This window comes from Vipera ursinii (genome assembly GCF_947247035.1).
Source record: "Vipera ursinii genome assembly, chromosome: 4".
NCBI classification, from domain to species: domain Eukaryota; kingdom Metazoa; phylum Chordata; class Lepidosauria; order Squamata; family Viperidae; genus Vipera; species Vipera ursinii.
The window spans coordinates 117,923,623-117,939,441 of record NC_139514.1 but is presented as its reverse complement, the minus strand read 5'-3'; the positions used below and the strand labels follow the sequence as shown (position 1 = coordinate 117,939,441).

Genomic DNA, 15,819 nt, shown 5'->3' with positions numbered 1-15,819 from the left:
TGGGAGAAGTAACATTCCCTTCCTGTTCTTCCTTGGAATTGTGTAGGACTGCACTGCTAATTTCGGTTCCTCAAATTAATATGGACTTTAAAAATAATAATAATAATAATACTTGCAACGCAGGCAAGTCCTTGAGTTAAGAACACTACATCTGTCCTTAAGGAGAATTTGTATGTGAGTCAGAATTTGTACTCATGAACAGATTGTCTATTGCTAAAGATGGCGGATGGTGTTCTCCTTTCTTGAGCTGACAAACTGCTGAAGTGCTGCAAGGTTTTCATCAACGGCTGGAAAGAGGCTGTATATCAAAAAAAAGTGTAGTGTCAGCAGTTCATGAAAACTTTGTGTGGCTTCAGCGGTTCGTGAGCTGGAGAAAGGAGACTGCTGCCCGCCATTTTAAGTAGTGGACAGCTTGTTTATAAGTATGAGTTGTCCATAAGTCAGAGGTTCTTAACCCAGGGACAGCTTGCATCTCACTGATTCCTCAGTATAAGGATGAATTTATATTTTTTTCTTCCTAAGGTGTCATCATTAGTTGGACAGGTTAAGCAAATCCACCGAGTATCGGATCAGTGAGTTTTCTGAAATGACTTAGTTGTTTCCTCAAATCTGAGTCCATGGGAAGTCCATAAATACGCAGGTGCTAATGAGTTACTTCAAGAGAAACGATTGTGAGACAGACATGCTAACTAGTTACTTCAAGAGAAATAATTGTTTCCCATAATGTAGCTGTTTGTGGATTATCACGTACACCAGGAATTCTCAAACTCAGGAACTTTAAGATAAGTGGACTTCAACCCCCAGAATTCCCTAGCCAGCATGGCTGGGGAATTCAGGAAGTTGACATCTACATATCTTAAAGTTCTCACATTTGATAAACACTGGTGTCCACTAAGTGCATTTATTGCTCAGATTTCAACTTTGCAGTCCCCTCCCCAAAACTTTTTTAAGACACTAATGCAGTTTGAATAACAGCAAGATAAGCAAAACCACAACCGACTACTTGATAAGATAGAAAAATGTGGGTTAGACAGCATCACCACCAGATGGATTCATAGCTGGCTGACCGGCCGTACTCAGCATGTGGTCCTCAATGGAACTGCATCCACATGGAGGGAAGCGTGCAACAGGGTGCCCCAGAGCTCTGTTGGGGGCCCAGTGCTTCATCAATGATTTGGATGAGAGGATAGATGGGGAACTCATCAAATTTGCAGATGACACCAAGCTGGCAGGAATAGCCAACACTCCAGAAGACAGGCTTAAGATACAGGAGGATCTGGACAGACTCGAACACTGGGCGCTATCTAACAAAATGAAATTCAGTGGTGAAAAAAGTAAGGTTCTACATTTAGGCAGGAAAAACCAAATGTACAGGTATAGTATAGGGGGTACCTTGCTCAATAGTAGTATCTGTGAGAGGGATCTAGGAGTCCTAGTGGACAATCACTTAAACATGAGCCAGCCATGTGCTGCAGCTGCCAAAAAAGCCAACACAGTGCTAGGCTGCATTAACAGAGGGACAGAATCAAGATCACGTGAAGTGTTAATACCGCTTTACAAGGCCTTGGTAAGGCCACACTTGGAATACTGCATCCAGTTTTGGTCACCACGATGCCATGGCCACAAATTTCTTTTGTTGGTGGTATTTGAGTTGGCCACCATGTGTTCTTTTCATCCTTGTTAAGTTTACCCTGGGTTGTTTTTCAAATATACCCCCGCAATACAAGAGAGTTCTGCTCTGTCAGACTTAGAAGACAGATGGGCAAATATTTCCATAGCGGAGGAAGAATCAGCTTCCTCACCTCAACCATATCCTACCAGTCGTGTTTAGCAGCTTCTCTAATTTAGAGCTGGACCAGGCCTAAGAAGGAAGCCCTCAGAATTAATCAAAATACATGGAGAAGCAGGGAATCAGCCAACGCACATGGTGTGTTCTTGAGTGATTAACAACCCGTGTCAAGGAATACTGGGCATTGAAGATACCAACTCAATAACTAAGAAACATACTTGATTTGACCCCCATTTAAATATTCCATGGGTCATCCATTGTGTCTTTTGACAGGGGGCTAATATGTGTCAGGAGCAGATTAGAACTGAAATGCAGCAACCACGGCTATAAATACGCTAAAAAGGAAGCAAAATGGTGCAAAATGCGAATAGGTTTCCCTCGTTGGGTGATTAAACTCAGGTTGATAGTGGCTACATCCAACTCCTATTGGTTTCCGATGGGATTGGCAGTGGTCCAGGTTTCCATAGGCCCAAAATAGGACAAGGTATCCTTCAAATTGATTGCAGCGATTCGACGGCTTCTTATTCTGAGATTTTGGGGCTACCTCAGGATGGTTTGAGGTAATAGAGATGGCCTTTGTAACTGATAGGGTCCTATCAATGGTTTCAGAGGAAAGGCGGGAAATTATAGGCTCAGGCCAACATCTGCTATTGGATTAATTGCTGGAAAATATCCTTAAAATTGTAATTATCCAGCAGAAGGAAGAACAAACCTCTGTAGGAATAATCAGACTGGAAACTATGGCTTACAACGGTGTCAGAAGCCGCCGGCCTGGCTGTAACGGCAGCCTGTTCGGCCTATATGCCTTGTTTAATAAATAGGCCTGTTTTTGAATTATAGATTTGAAATAATATACTGGTTATTGAGCGGTATCAAGAGCGAAGGGCAAAGGAGACAGTTATTAAAGAAGACGCCTAAGTGGTTGAACAGCTCAACTGAGAAATAGGCCCTCCAAATTTCTCCCCTTAAAAAAACAACAACATTCTATTTTATATACCATCTGTATTTTAAGAGTTGAAATAAATCTTGGAGTATTCCACTGTGTGACTGATGGAAAATTCAGCTTCAGTGATACTGCCCTGTATTGGTTACCTACCCAGTAATCTCTCCCTTTCATGAAAGTGTGTTTGATGCACTCGGTCTAACAAGAGACAACAATGGGGGAGAATTTCCCACAAAGGATGGACTGCAGTGCCTTTTTGAGGGGTGTGCATGAATTTCTTCACATTCTTTCTGCTATAATTGCTCCAGCGATCAAGGCTTTATGAAGTCATTATTTAAATGAGTCCTCGGTACCGCGATTGTTGTAGAGAGTAAAGAAGGTGACCTGGATGGAGATGGTGATGAGGTCAAAAGCCTCTTGAGTCCAAATCAGGAGATGCCTTGCTATTTCACAACATAAATAAGAGGATCTGCAACCCGTCAGAGGTTCCAGTTTCTCTCATTGTGGCTACTCTCAATAAAAGGAGTCTTACTCTTCCTGTGGATTTGATTGTCAGGATTGGGCCTGACAATAATGAAGAAGACATAGAGCTAGCTTGACGAAAAGTACTCACAATGTTCTCATTGGGCATTTCGGAGGGCCTTGAAAAGCTGGCCTTTTGCCAAGGCTTTTGGCAAGGGCAGAGGAAGCCTCTTCTGAGAATTATATGTGTGTGTTTTTGTCGTTATCCATATTGTCCGGGGTTGTTGGGTTTTTTTTTTCTCCTTTCTTGTTTTATGGCTTCGTTCTTTTCCTGAGTTTTTACTTCATGAATCGTCCAGAGAGTCTGAGAGTCAGGTGGCGTAGGAATTTCAATCAATCAATCATCGATGAATCAATCATTCCCTATTACCTCTATGATGTAGTTCAATCGTTCAATATTGTTCAAAGGCTCAGTAGTTAAGGGATGACACAGTAGAGTGACTGTTTATCAAACTGAAATGAGAAATTATCTGCAGCAGCAGAATGAAGAATATAGAGTAGAGTAGAGTAGGGTATGGTAGAATAGAATAGAATAGAATAGAATAGAATAGAATAGAATAGAATGGAATGGAATGGAATGGAATGGAATGGAATGGAATGGAATAGAATAGAATAGAATAGAATGGAATGGAATGGAATGGAATGGAATAGAATAGAATAGAATAGAATAGAATAGAATAGAATAGAATAGAATAGAATAGAATAGAATAGAATAGAATAGAATAGAATAGAATAGAATAGAATGGAATGGAATGGAATATAGAATGGAATAGAATAGAATAGAATAGAATAGAATAGAATAGAATGGAATGGAATGGAATGGAATGGAATGGAATGGAATGGAATGGAATGGAATAGAATAGAATAGAATAGAATAGAATAGAATAGAATAGAATAGAATAGAATAGAATAGAATAGAATAGAATGGAATGGAATGGAATGGAAGGAAAGGGAAATAGAATAGAATAGAATAGAATAGAATAGAATAGAATAGAATAGAATAGAATAGAATAGAATAGAATGGAATGGAATGGAATGGAATGGAATAGAATAGAATAGAATAGAATAGAAAATATGGAATGGAATGGAATAGAATATAGAATGGAATAGAATAGAATAGAATAGAATAGAATAGAATAGAATAGAATAGAATAGAATAGAATAGAATAGAATAGAATGGAATGGAATGGAATGGAATGGAATGGAATGGAATGGAATGGAAGGGAAGGGAAGGGAAGGGAAGGGAAGGGAAGGGAATGTAGACTAGACTAGACTAGACTAGACTAGACTAGACTAGACTAGAACAGAACAGAACAGAACAGAACAGAATAGCATAACAGAGTGGGAAGGGACTTGTAGGTCATCTAGTCCAACCCCCTGCCCAAGCAGGAGTCCCTACATCATTTCTGACAAATGGCAGTCAGTCTCCTCTGCCATGAAGCACCAACAACATCTGAAGACAGCCTGTTCCACTGGTTGATTGCTCTCACTGTCAGGAAATTTCTCCTTATTTCCAGGTTGAATCTCTCCTTGATCAGTTTCTATCTGTTATTCCTTGTCAGGTGCTTTGGAGAATGGGTGGAGCCCCTCCTCTCTGTGGCAGCCCCTCAGATATTGGAAGACTGCTATCATGTCTCCCCTGGTCCTTCTCTTCACTGGACTAGCCAGGCCCAGTTCCTGTAACAGTTTTTCACATGTTTTAGCCTCCTTTTAGGTCTTCGTTTAGAAAACCAAAATCAAACAAACAGAGAGCTACCAATTAGAGATGCTAAGGGCTTTGATGACCACAACGATCCATCGATTCCAGATCTATGATCCTGATTTCTCCAGGGGATCCTCACGAGTGGGGCTCTCATGACCTTTAAATGCAATCCAGGTGGGGGGGGAGCCATGTTGGGCTTTCCCCCCATGTAAAAAAGATGTTGAGACTCTGGAAAGAGTGCAGAGAAGAGCAACAAAGATGCTTAGGGGACTGGAGGCTAAAATATAGGAGGAACTGTTGCAGGAATTGAGTATGTCTAGTCTAATGAAGAGAAGGACGAGGGGTGACATGATAGAAGTCTTCCAATATCTCAGGGGCTGCCCCAAAGAAGAGGGAGTCAAGCTATTCTCCAAAGCATCTGAAGGCAGGACAAGAAGCAATGGATGGAAACTAATCAAGGAGAGAAGCAACCTGGAATTAAGGAGAAACTTCCCGACAGTTGGAACAATGAACCAGTGGAACAACCTGCCTCCAGAAGTGGTGAATGCTCCAACACTGGAGGTTTTGAAGAAGAGAATTGGACAGCCATTTGCCTGAAATGGTATAAGGTTTCCCGCCTGAGCAGGGGGTTGGACTAGATGACCTCCAAGGTCCCTTCCAACTCTGTGATTATTACTAAATGAACTATTGTTAGCTGAGGGCTACCTCTATTCCTAAATGGTTTATCTAGCCTTCTCAGTGTTGCCATGGTGTTTCAACCAAACCCTGTAAAGATTGGATATTTTTAACTTACTGCAAGATTAGCAATGTAGGAATTAGTTCCCTGCAGATGACTCTCCGTAGGTTTTAATCCGCAGGTGAATAACATCCCGTAGTTTTTTTTATTTTTACTACTACTACTACTACTACTACTAAGTGTGCTTTGGCACACTTTTAAAGAAGCCTCCTTCAGTCAGAAGGGTTAAAGTTCTTGACAAGCAGCTTTTAAAGAAAAAGTGTTGACTAGAAGAAGCCTTTATGCAAAAACTCGGAAGCGCTTCCTTGCAGCCGAGGCTGTAAAAAAGTCAACACGCACATTAATCCCGGCTTCTGTCAGATGTTGGATGATCCCTCTGTCCACCTCGAAGGAAATAATTGACGTCGACATCTTGTGAATTCTGTCTTGGAAAGATTACCTTGTTATGCAACGGTTTTAATCTATAAAAACATCAAACAAATATATAGGCGCATTGATTTCTCTTTCTGGCGGGCTCCGTTCCCCTTGAAAAGGCCACAAAGGCAATATTGGATCTCCGCGTAAGATTTGTACGGCTGCAAGAAATATTTCCTTAAGAAGGATTTTTGCCCAGCTTGGAAAGATAGAAGCAGTTCCTGGCGGTGTCATTTCGATAAAACAAAAGCACATCTGCCTTTTCGTATCAAAAGGGCTTTAGGAGAGGAAATCAGAGTGAATAGTCATATACTCTAATTACAAAAACACTTCTTAACATCCTTAGAGTCTTAGAAATACTTTCGGCATTATTTTTAATCGCATGTACGGGCTTGAGGAGAAAGTCAAACTTATCTCTTAAGATGATAAAAAAAAATGGCGTTGTAAAATATCTCATCGTATAATGTCTCTACATTGTTAAGTGGGGCAAACATATTTTTGGATACACAAAAGGGGGGTGGGTCAAGCTATTCTCCAAAGCACCCAAAGGTAGGACAAGAAGCAACAATGGTTGGAATCTAATCAAGGAGAGAAGCAACCTGGAACTAAGTAGAAATTTCCTAACAGTGAGAACAATTAACCAGTGGAACTGCTTGCCTCCAGAAGTTGCAGATGCTTCATCACTGGAGGTTTTTAAGAAGAGACTGGACTGCCAGTTGTCTGAAATGGTACAGAGTTTCCTACCTGAGCGGGGGTTGGACTTTATTATTATTATTATTATTATTATTATTATTATTATTATTATTATTATTATTGTTGTTGTTGTTGTTGTTGTTGTTGTTGTTATTGTTATTCTTATTGTTATTATTGTTGTTGTTGTTGTTGTTGTTGTTGTTGTTGTTATTTCTCAGTGCAGGCAGAACCCAACTTGGCACGTTCAAGTTTCCACACACAACATAGTAACTTATATTTAGAATATAGTAACTTATCCCAGAATATGGTAATGGTTTTTAAATGTGTGTATTATATCTTGCCCTCTTCTAGTAAAGATAAGTTCCCATATTCTGTATCCTGGAATATGGTAACTTATCTTTATTCGAAGAAGGCAAAGGATAAAACCCACATTTAAAAACGATTTCACATTTCTTTTTAACTGTGCGACGGTTTTTAAAATGCAAAAGCTTGACCGGGGCAGTTTCAAAACCATCACACCTTAAAAAAAGGAAGATCTGTGGAATGTCCCAATGAAAATTGAACATCAAATTTATTTCTTTCCTCAAAAAGCTTAGCCAGATTTCTGGCAGAGGAAGGATTCTCTTAAAAGGCATTCTCTTCTCTCTGTGTGAGAAGACAAATGTGTCTTCTAAAAATATAACTACCATCCGGTTAGATTCACGTTATATTGAAGATAATGAATTTGTTAATCAACTCTGTTTATGGCACCATTTTAATTCAAGGATGAGCAGGCTGCCTCTCTGTAAACCATTTACGGTCCTGTGAATTCTCACAGATTATGGCGCTGAATCTTTAAACCCTGAATCAACATATGGCTTTAGGGTTTTGTTCAGTTAAAGCAAGTTTTAAGGCACCCCTTTTGACTCTTACACTCCCTGTAAAGGACCAATATTTTAGGACCTGTCACCTGATGAGGTCACCACCTTTCTTGTAGAGCTTCAAGCAGTACTTGAAGGCCGAAACAATCTTTAAAAGACTGAAAAAGTTGGTTACTCCAGTTTTATTCAGGAGTCGCTTGCCTTCAGAAATTGTGGGCGCTCTGTCACTGGAGGTTTTTAAGAAGAGACTGGACAGTCACTTGTCTGAGATGGTATAGGTCCGTGGTGGCGAACCTATGGCACAGGTGCCACAGGTGGCACGTAGAGCCCTCTCTGTGGGCACGCACGCCGTCGGCCCACTCCTAGGCCTTCAGCTGGGTTTTATAAAAGTTTTTCGGTTTAGACCTCCGCCGCCATGTGCAAAAAAAAAAAAAGGTTCAATCAATCAATTTCATCATCTCGCGGGGAAAAAAAGATCTCGCAAAGTTGGAATGATTGATTGAACTTTTTAGTCCCACCCAATCTGCCGTTATCACTGCAGCCACGCCCACCCAATGGGCCACACCCACCCAATGGGCCACGCCCACCCGGCACCCAACGATACGTAAGTGGGTTTTGGGTTGCAGTTTGGGCACTCGGTCTCTAAAAGGTTCTGGTATAGATTCTCCTGCTTGAGTAGGGGGCTGGACTAGAAGACCTCCAAGGTCCCTTCCAGATTCTATTCTATTCTATTCTATTCTATTCTATTCTATTCTATTCTATTCTATTCTATTCTATTCTATTCTATTCTATTCTATTCTATTCTATTCTATATTCTCCTTCTATTCTATTCTATTCTATTCTATTCTATTCTATTCTATTCTATTCTATTCTATTCTATTCTATTCTATTCTATTCTATTCTATTTTATTCTATTCTATTCCATATTCTATTCTATTCTATTCTATTCTATTCTATTCTATTCTATTCTATTCTATTCTATTCTATTCTATTCTATTCTATTCTATTCCATATTCTATTCTATTCTATTCTATTCTATTCTATTCTATTCTATTCTATTCTATTCTATTCTATTCCATATTCTATTCTATTCTATTCTATTCTACTCTATTCTATTCTATTCTATTCTATTCTATTCTATTCTATTCTATTCTATTCTATTCTATTCTACTCTACTCTACTCTATTCTATTCTATTCTATTCTATTCTATTCTATTCTATTCTACTCTACTCTATTCTATTCTATTCTATTCTATTCTATTCTATTCTATTCTATTCTATTCTATTCTATTCTATTCTATTCTATTCTATTCCATTCCATTCCATTCCATTCCTTTTTTTCTATACTATTCTATTCTATTCTGTTCTGTTCTGTTCTGTACTGTTCTTGAAATCCTCTTCCTAGTGAATAAAAAAATAAAAGGGAAGAAAAGTATAAAGAGTATAACTCCTATTGTTTGAAGCATTTCATTAGACACATCTAACGTGATAAGTTTCCAATATTAGAGAGCTGATGGACTTTATTTTGGATTTTAGCAAACATCCTAATATAAGGTTTCTCTGTTTTTAATTCAATGGGAAATAAATGTCCCTATTGTATAAGCACATTGTCTGGATAATGTCTGCGATTCACTAACCTTTTCTTTCTTTTACAATACAGGAACTGCAAGCAAACAGTAACCCACAATAACGCATTAAATTTACCTGCTTCATTGGAACCCCGTGAAAAAACAGAAAATAGGAAAAAAGGTAAATATTTTACAATTTTATCTTGACAGTAACCTATTAAGGGCTGTGTGTGCTTTTCACACCGAATACACGGTGCATTTTTGTGTACCATGACAATATCTCTTCTTAATGATGAGGGGGGTGTATTAATGTATAATACATTCTGGACTAAAAATAGTTTTGTGTAGAAAAACACAGATTTTGCGGCTTCACAATAAAATATGCACACAACGCAATGCATAAATAGGTTTTTTTTAAAAAAAAATTTGTTGCTATATTTACAGTAGCTAGATTATTCAGAGCTGTGGCTGTTATTCGGTCATCCAGTCTCTTCTAACTCTTTGTGACCTTCAGAGCTGGAAGGGACCTTGGAGGTCTTCTAGTCCAGCCCCCTGCTCCAGCAGCAAAGCCTGCTGTTTTGTTGTTGTCTTGTTTCCCCAATGTACAGATCTGCACATAGCTCACTGCATTGTTCTCAACAAAATCACTTTTTCCTAGTGAATTCCATGGTGCCACAGTAGCTAAGAGGTAGTATTGCAGACTACCTATGCATCAGGAGTTCGATCCTGACCAGCTCACAGTTAACTCAGCCTTCTGAGATTGGTAAAATAAGGACTATTATTATTATTATTATTATTATTATTATTATTATTATTATTATTATTAGTAGTAGTAGTAGTAGTAGTAGTAGTAGTAGTAGTAGTAGTAGTAGTAAAAGTTGGAAGGGACCTTGGAGGTCATCTAGTCCAACCCCCTGCTCAGGCAGGAAACCCTGTACCATTTCAGACAAATGGCTGTCCAATTCTCTTCTTAAAAACTTCCAGTGTTGGAGCATTCACAGCTTCTGGAGGCAGGTTGTTCCACTGGTTAGTTGTTCTAACTGAAAGGTAGTTTCTCCTTAGTTCCAGGTTGCTTCTCTCCTTGGTCAGTTTCCATCCGTTGCTTCTTGTCCTGCCTTCTGGCGCTTTGGAGAATAGCTTGACTCCTTCTTCTTTGGGGCAGCCCCTGGAATGCTGCTATCCTGTCCCCCCCCATCCTTCTCTTCATTAAACTACACATACCCAATTCCTGCAACTGTTCCTTATATGTTTTAGCCTCCAGTCCCCTGATAATCTTTCTTGCTCTTCTCTGCACTCTTTCTAGAGTCTCAACATCTTTTTTACATCGTGGTGACCAAAACTGGATGCAGGATTCCAGGTGTGGCCTTACCAAGGCATTGTAAAGTGGTATTAACGCTTCACCTGATCTTGATTCCATCCCTCTGTTAATGCAGCCTAGCACTGTGTTGGCTTTTTTGGCAGCTGCAGCACACGGCTGGCTCCTCTTTAAGGGATGGTCCACTAGGACTCCGAGATCCCTCTCACAGTTGCTACTAATTGTTTGGGGTAAGATGCTAATATTGGTAAGCAACGCAGAGAATGTGCTGTAAAGCACCAAGGAGCAGACTTAAGAGCTACTGCTGTTGCTATTCCCCCATGTAACATGGCCAAAATAAGCTAGACTGTTTTGTGATTTTGCCTTCTAGTGACATGTGTGGTGTTGTGTCCTCCAGGACTTGCTTCTTAGTTACCTTTGGTGTCCAAGGAATATGCAGCAACCTTCTCCAGCATGCGTGGATTTTCCTCCGGTCTTGCTTTTTTAAGGCCCAACTTTTGCAACTATTTTTCCCCAGTCCCTTAGCCACTGTTCTTTTTTCTTTTCATATCTACTTGCAAACCATACGTGGCCATTGAACTGCGTTATCCTGTAAAACTTAAACATGTTTGCTGGTATTTCCTGAGTGCCTGCAGCTTAGCTGCGGGCTGTTAACCCTACTTTATTCCTATACAAGAGCAGCTAAGAAATTTTTCATCAGCTCTTTGGAAAACAATAGCTTTATTCATGTATTAATGTATCTTTTCTCATCTCCGGGTCTCTTTCGCTCTGCCTGTACGGTGTCCAAATTCTCTGTAGCCGCAATGATAACTTAGCAAAGGATGATGGAAATACAGCTATTGTTCTCTCAAAGTGTAGCCTTTTGTAAATCGGCTTGTAATTTGTTTAAATAAACATCCTTCTACTTTGTAAAACAATACTTGAAGCTTTGTTGCTGGAAATATTTTCGAGGACGCACTTAATTTCATAATCTGGAGTGTCTGGCTTGGTTTCATGATCAAACCTTTGTTTGTTACATAAACCTGGGGATCTTTCAGCATGCAAATGTTTGTCAAATTAATTGTTCTCACAGTCAGGAAATTTCTCCTTAGTTCCAGGTTGTTTCTCTCCTTGATTAGTTTCCATCCATTGCTTCTTCTCCTGCCTTCAGGTGATTTGGAGAATAAGTTGAGCCCCTCATCTTTGTGGCAGCCCCTCAAATAATAGAAGACTGCTATCATGTCACCCCTGGTCCTCCTTTTCATCAGACTGTTGTTGTTAGTTGTGAAGTCGTGTCCGACCCATCACGACCCTATGGACAATGTTCCTCCAGGCCTTCCTGTCCTCTACCATCTTCTGGAGTCCATTTAAGCTCATGCCTACTGCTTCAGGGACTCCATCCAGCCACCTCATTCTCTGTCGTCCCCTTCTTCTATTGCCCTCAATCTTTCCCAGCATGAGGCTCTTCTCCAGGGAGTCCTTCCTCCTCATTAGGTGGCCAAAGTATTTGAGTTTTAGCTTCAGGATCTGGCCTTCTAAAGAGCAGTCAGGATTGATCTCCTCTAGGACTGACCGGTTTGATCGCCTTGCAGTCCAAGGGACTCGCAGGAGTCTTCTCCAGCACCAGAGTTCAAAGGCTTCAATTCTTTGGCGCTCAGCCTTTCTTATGGTCCAACTTTCACTGCCATACATTGCAACTGGGAAGACCATAGCCTTGACTATATGCACTTTTGTTGACAGGGTGATGTCTCTGCTTTTTAGTGTGCTGTCTAGATTTGCCTTCATCAGACGAGACATAACCAAATTCCTGCAACCGTTCTTCACATGTTTTACCCTCCAGTCTCCTGATCATCTTTGTTGCTTTTTTCTGCACTTTTTCCACTGTCTCTACACCTTTTTCATAATAAGAAAATATACTGCCCAGAAAATATACTCAGGCAGAAACTTGTCCACGCCAAGGATGAAACACGGAGCATTGTGATATATGCAGTACAGTGCAGTGAGACCCGTAAAACAACCACTTCACAAACGCATGGCACAATGTAGGAGAACAGTCCATCTGCATTTGAAAGACAAAGGACATTTTCTTTTTTTGAAGACGGCAAAGTCCACATTTTGGACAGAGAGGACCGCTGGTTTGAAAGAGGGTGTCCAACAGGCCATCTAGGTCCAAATTGAACGGCCCTCTCTCAACAGAGGGGGAGGGATACAACACCACCCATCTCCTGTCTACAACACGGTCCTTTCAGCAGCTCCAAGAAGGCTCCACACCCATTTGTGGTGACCCTGAGGACACAGACAAACCTCCAGGTTTATCTCAGTGACTCTCAGGAAGTCACTGACCAGATGACTGCAAGAAATATAAACCCTTCCATCTTCCACCCTTCCGTCAGAACTGAAGAATCTGCTTAGATGAGAAGCGAAACATCTTCAAGCAAAAAAACAAAGTCCTGTTGCCTTTTGAAGAAACACTTTGGGGAAAACTATCGTAACTCCTTCCCTATCCTTTTTTTGTTTTTGGTGATAAATAAATAGTTATGCCCGTAGTGCCATCTCTGACCTTTTTTCATGCAGTAAGGGTTCCTGAAATATTCTGGTCCCATTGCTTGGGGTTTTCTCCATCTCATCTGCTCATACATTCCTTTGCTTTTGTCAGGTTTTTGTTGCTTTGACTTGCTGGTAAAACAGGGGAGATAATAATAAAGTTGGAAGGGACCTTGGAGGTCATCTAGTCCAATCCCCTGCTCAGGCAGGGAGCCCTATACCATTTCAGACAAATGGCTGTCCAAACTCTTCTTAAAAACTTCCAGTGTTGGAGCATTCACAGCTTTTGGAGTCAAGCAGTTCCACTGGTTCAGGGGTGTCAAACTCAATTTCATTGAGGGCCGCATCAGCATTGCGGTTGCCCTCAGGGGGCCGGGTGGGTGTGGCCAGGGTGGGCGTGGCCTACTGGGTGGGCGTGGCTAGAGTGCATATGGCCTACTGGGTGGGCGTGGCCAGCTCTACATCCTTCGCATCAAGGGTGCCTATGGGGGCCTGGGCAGGAGTGGGACAGATCTGAGGGTCCCTGGCAGAAGGAGGATCTCTGGGCCGGGGCCAAGGCAGTGGGGGACGTTCCCTCACTGTTTCCAGGATGGCTTCGTGGGCCACGTGAAACCACTTCGTGGGCCGCATCCAGCCCCCGGGCCTTGTGTTTGACATGTCTGCACTGGTTAATTGTTCTAACTGTCAGGAAGTTTCTCCTTAGTTCTAGGTTGCTTCTCTCCTTGACTAGTTTCCATCCGTTGCTTCTTGTCCTGCCTTCAGGCGCTTTGGAAAATAGCTTGACTCCCTCTTCTTTGGGGCAGCCCCTGAGATACTGGAACACTGCTGTCATGTCACCCCTCGTCTTTCTCTTCATTAAACTGGACATTCCCAATTCCAGCAGCCGTTCCTTGTATGTTTTAGCCTCCAGTCCCCTAATCCTCTTTGTTGCGAGTTGATAAAGTACTATTTGTTCTGCCAGGGAATTTCCCTTGCCTTTTAAAATTTTCTTTGGAGTAGGTCATCTTCTTCACAATGCAACATGTTAGTCAGATGCGCGGTGTTGCGCTGTGGGTGCGTGTTGTGCAATTCTGCACTAAGTTAACAATGGGAAGTAAATAAAGGCACTCTGTCCTGCGGTGTGTGTACGTACGGCTTCTGGGGATTTGACGGAAATTCGGTACAAAACAGCGTTCCATTTCCCCCCCCCCTCTGTTTGTTCAAACTACTGATAAAGGAAACTCGAGAGAACAGCAAAACGGTTCTGAATACTCAGCCTGCAGCGTGGCTAATTGGGCTCTATACCACTGTGAGTAGTTTTCCCCTCCTCCCTCATTAGTTGATAAGAAAGGGAAACAGTTTTGAAGACCCAGAAAGAACATTTCCATCTCCCACCCCTCTGAATTCTAGCTTTCACTGGAGAGCTTAAAGCTGCTGTAGGAAACATATGGAGAACGGTTGCAAGAATTGGGTATGTCTAGTCCTCGGACAAGCGCCGGCTCTTCGGCTTTGAAACGGAGATGAGCACCGGCCCCTAGAGTTGGAAACGACTAGCACGCATGTGCCGGGGAACCTTTACCTTTTAGTCTAATGAAAAGAGGAGGGGTTCCACTTATTTCCTAAAGCCCCTGAGAGCAGGACAAGAAACAATGGATGGAAACTAATCAAGGAGAGAAGCAACCTGGAATTAAGGAGAAACTTCCTAACGGTGAGGACAATTAACCTGTGGAACAGCTTGCCATCAGACTTTGTGGGTGCTCCATCACTGGAGGTTTTTAAGAAAAGACTGGACAGCCACTTGTCTGAAATGGTCTAGGGTCTCCTGCCTGAGCAGGGGGCTGGACTAGAAGACCTCCAAGGTCCCTTCCAGTTCTATTCTGATTGGTAGAAAAGAAGGACTAGGGGTGCCATGATAGCAGTGTTCCAATATTTGAGGGGCTGCCATAAAGAATATGCCATACTATTCTCCAAAGTACCTTAAGGCAGGACAAGCAGCAATGGATGGAAACTAATCAAGGAGAGAACTACCCTAATTATAAGGAGAAATTGACAGTTAGGACAATTAATGCCTTCAGACATTGTGAGTGTTCCATCATTGGAAGCTTTTAAGAAATTAGTTAGCTATTTGTCTAAAATGGTGTAGGGTCTCCTGCTTGATAGATAGATAGATAGATAGATAGATAGATAGATAGATAGATAGATAGATAGATAGATAGATAGATAGATAGATAGATGATAGATAGATAAAGATAGATAGATAGATAGATAGACAGACAGACAGACAGATAGATATAGATAGATAGATAGATATAGATAGATAGATAAAGATAGATAGATAGATAGATAGATAGATAGATAAAGATAGATAGATAAAGATAGATAGATAGATAGATAGATAGATAGATAGATAGGTAGATAGGTAGATAGGTAGATAGGTAGATAGATAGATAGATAGATAGATAGATAGATAGATAGATAGATAGATAGGTAGGTAGGTAGGTAGGTAGATACATAGATAGATAGATAGATAGATAGATAGATAGATAGATAGATAGATAGATAGATAGATAGATAGATAGATAATGGATGATAGATATATGTTAGACAGATGATAGATGATGGATGGATGGATGGATGATATATGATAGATATAATTTAGATAGATAATAAATAGAGACAAATGGACAGACAGACAGACAGATAGGTAGAAGATGATAGGTAAAAGATTGTGTATATTTAATTTTACATGTATCAGCTGCAGCAAGAATTGTATTT

At 40.8% G+C, this 15,819-nt stretch overlaps 1 protein-coding gene across 1 annotated transcript in view; it reads left to right on the top strand.

The window, feature by feature from the left end:
• ENOX1 (ecto-NOX disulfide-thiol exchanger 1) overlaps positions 1 to 15,819 on the top strand; it is a gene marked incomplete at its 3' end in the record, with an annotated part of 261,316 nt that overhangs the window by 91,387 nt on the left and 154,110 nt on the right. The window contains exon 2 of the mRNA XM_083361308.1: positions 9,320 to 9,408. The remainder of the gene's footprint in view (positions 1 to 9,319; positions 9,409 to 15,819) is intronic.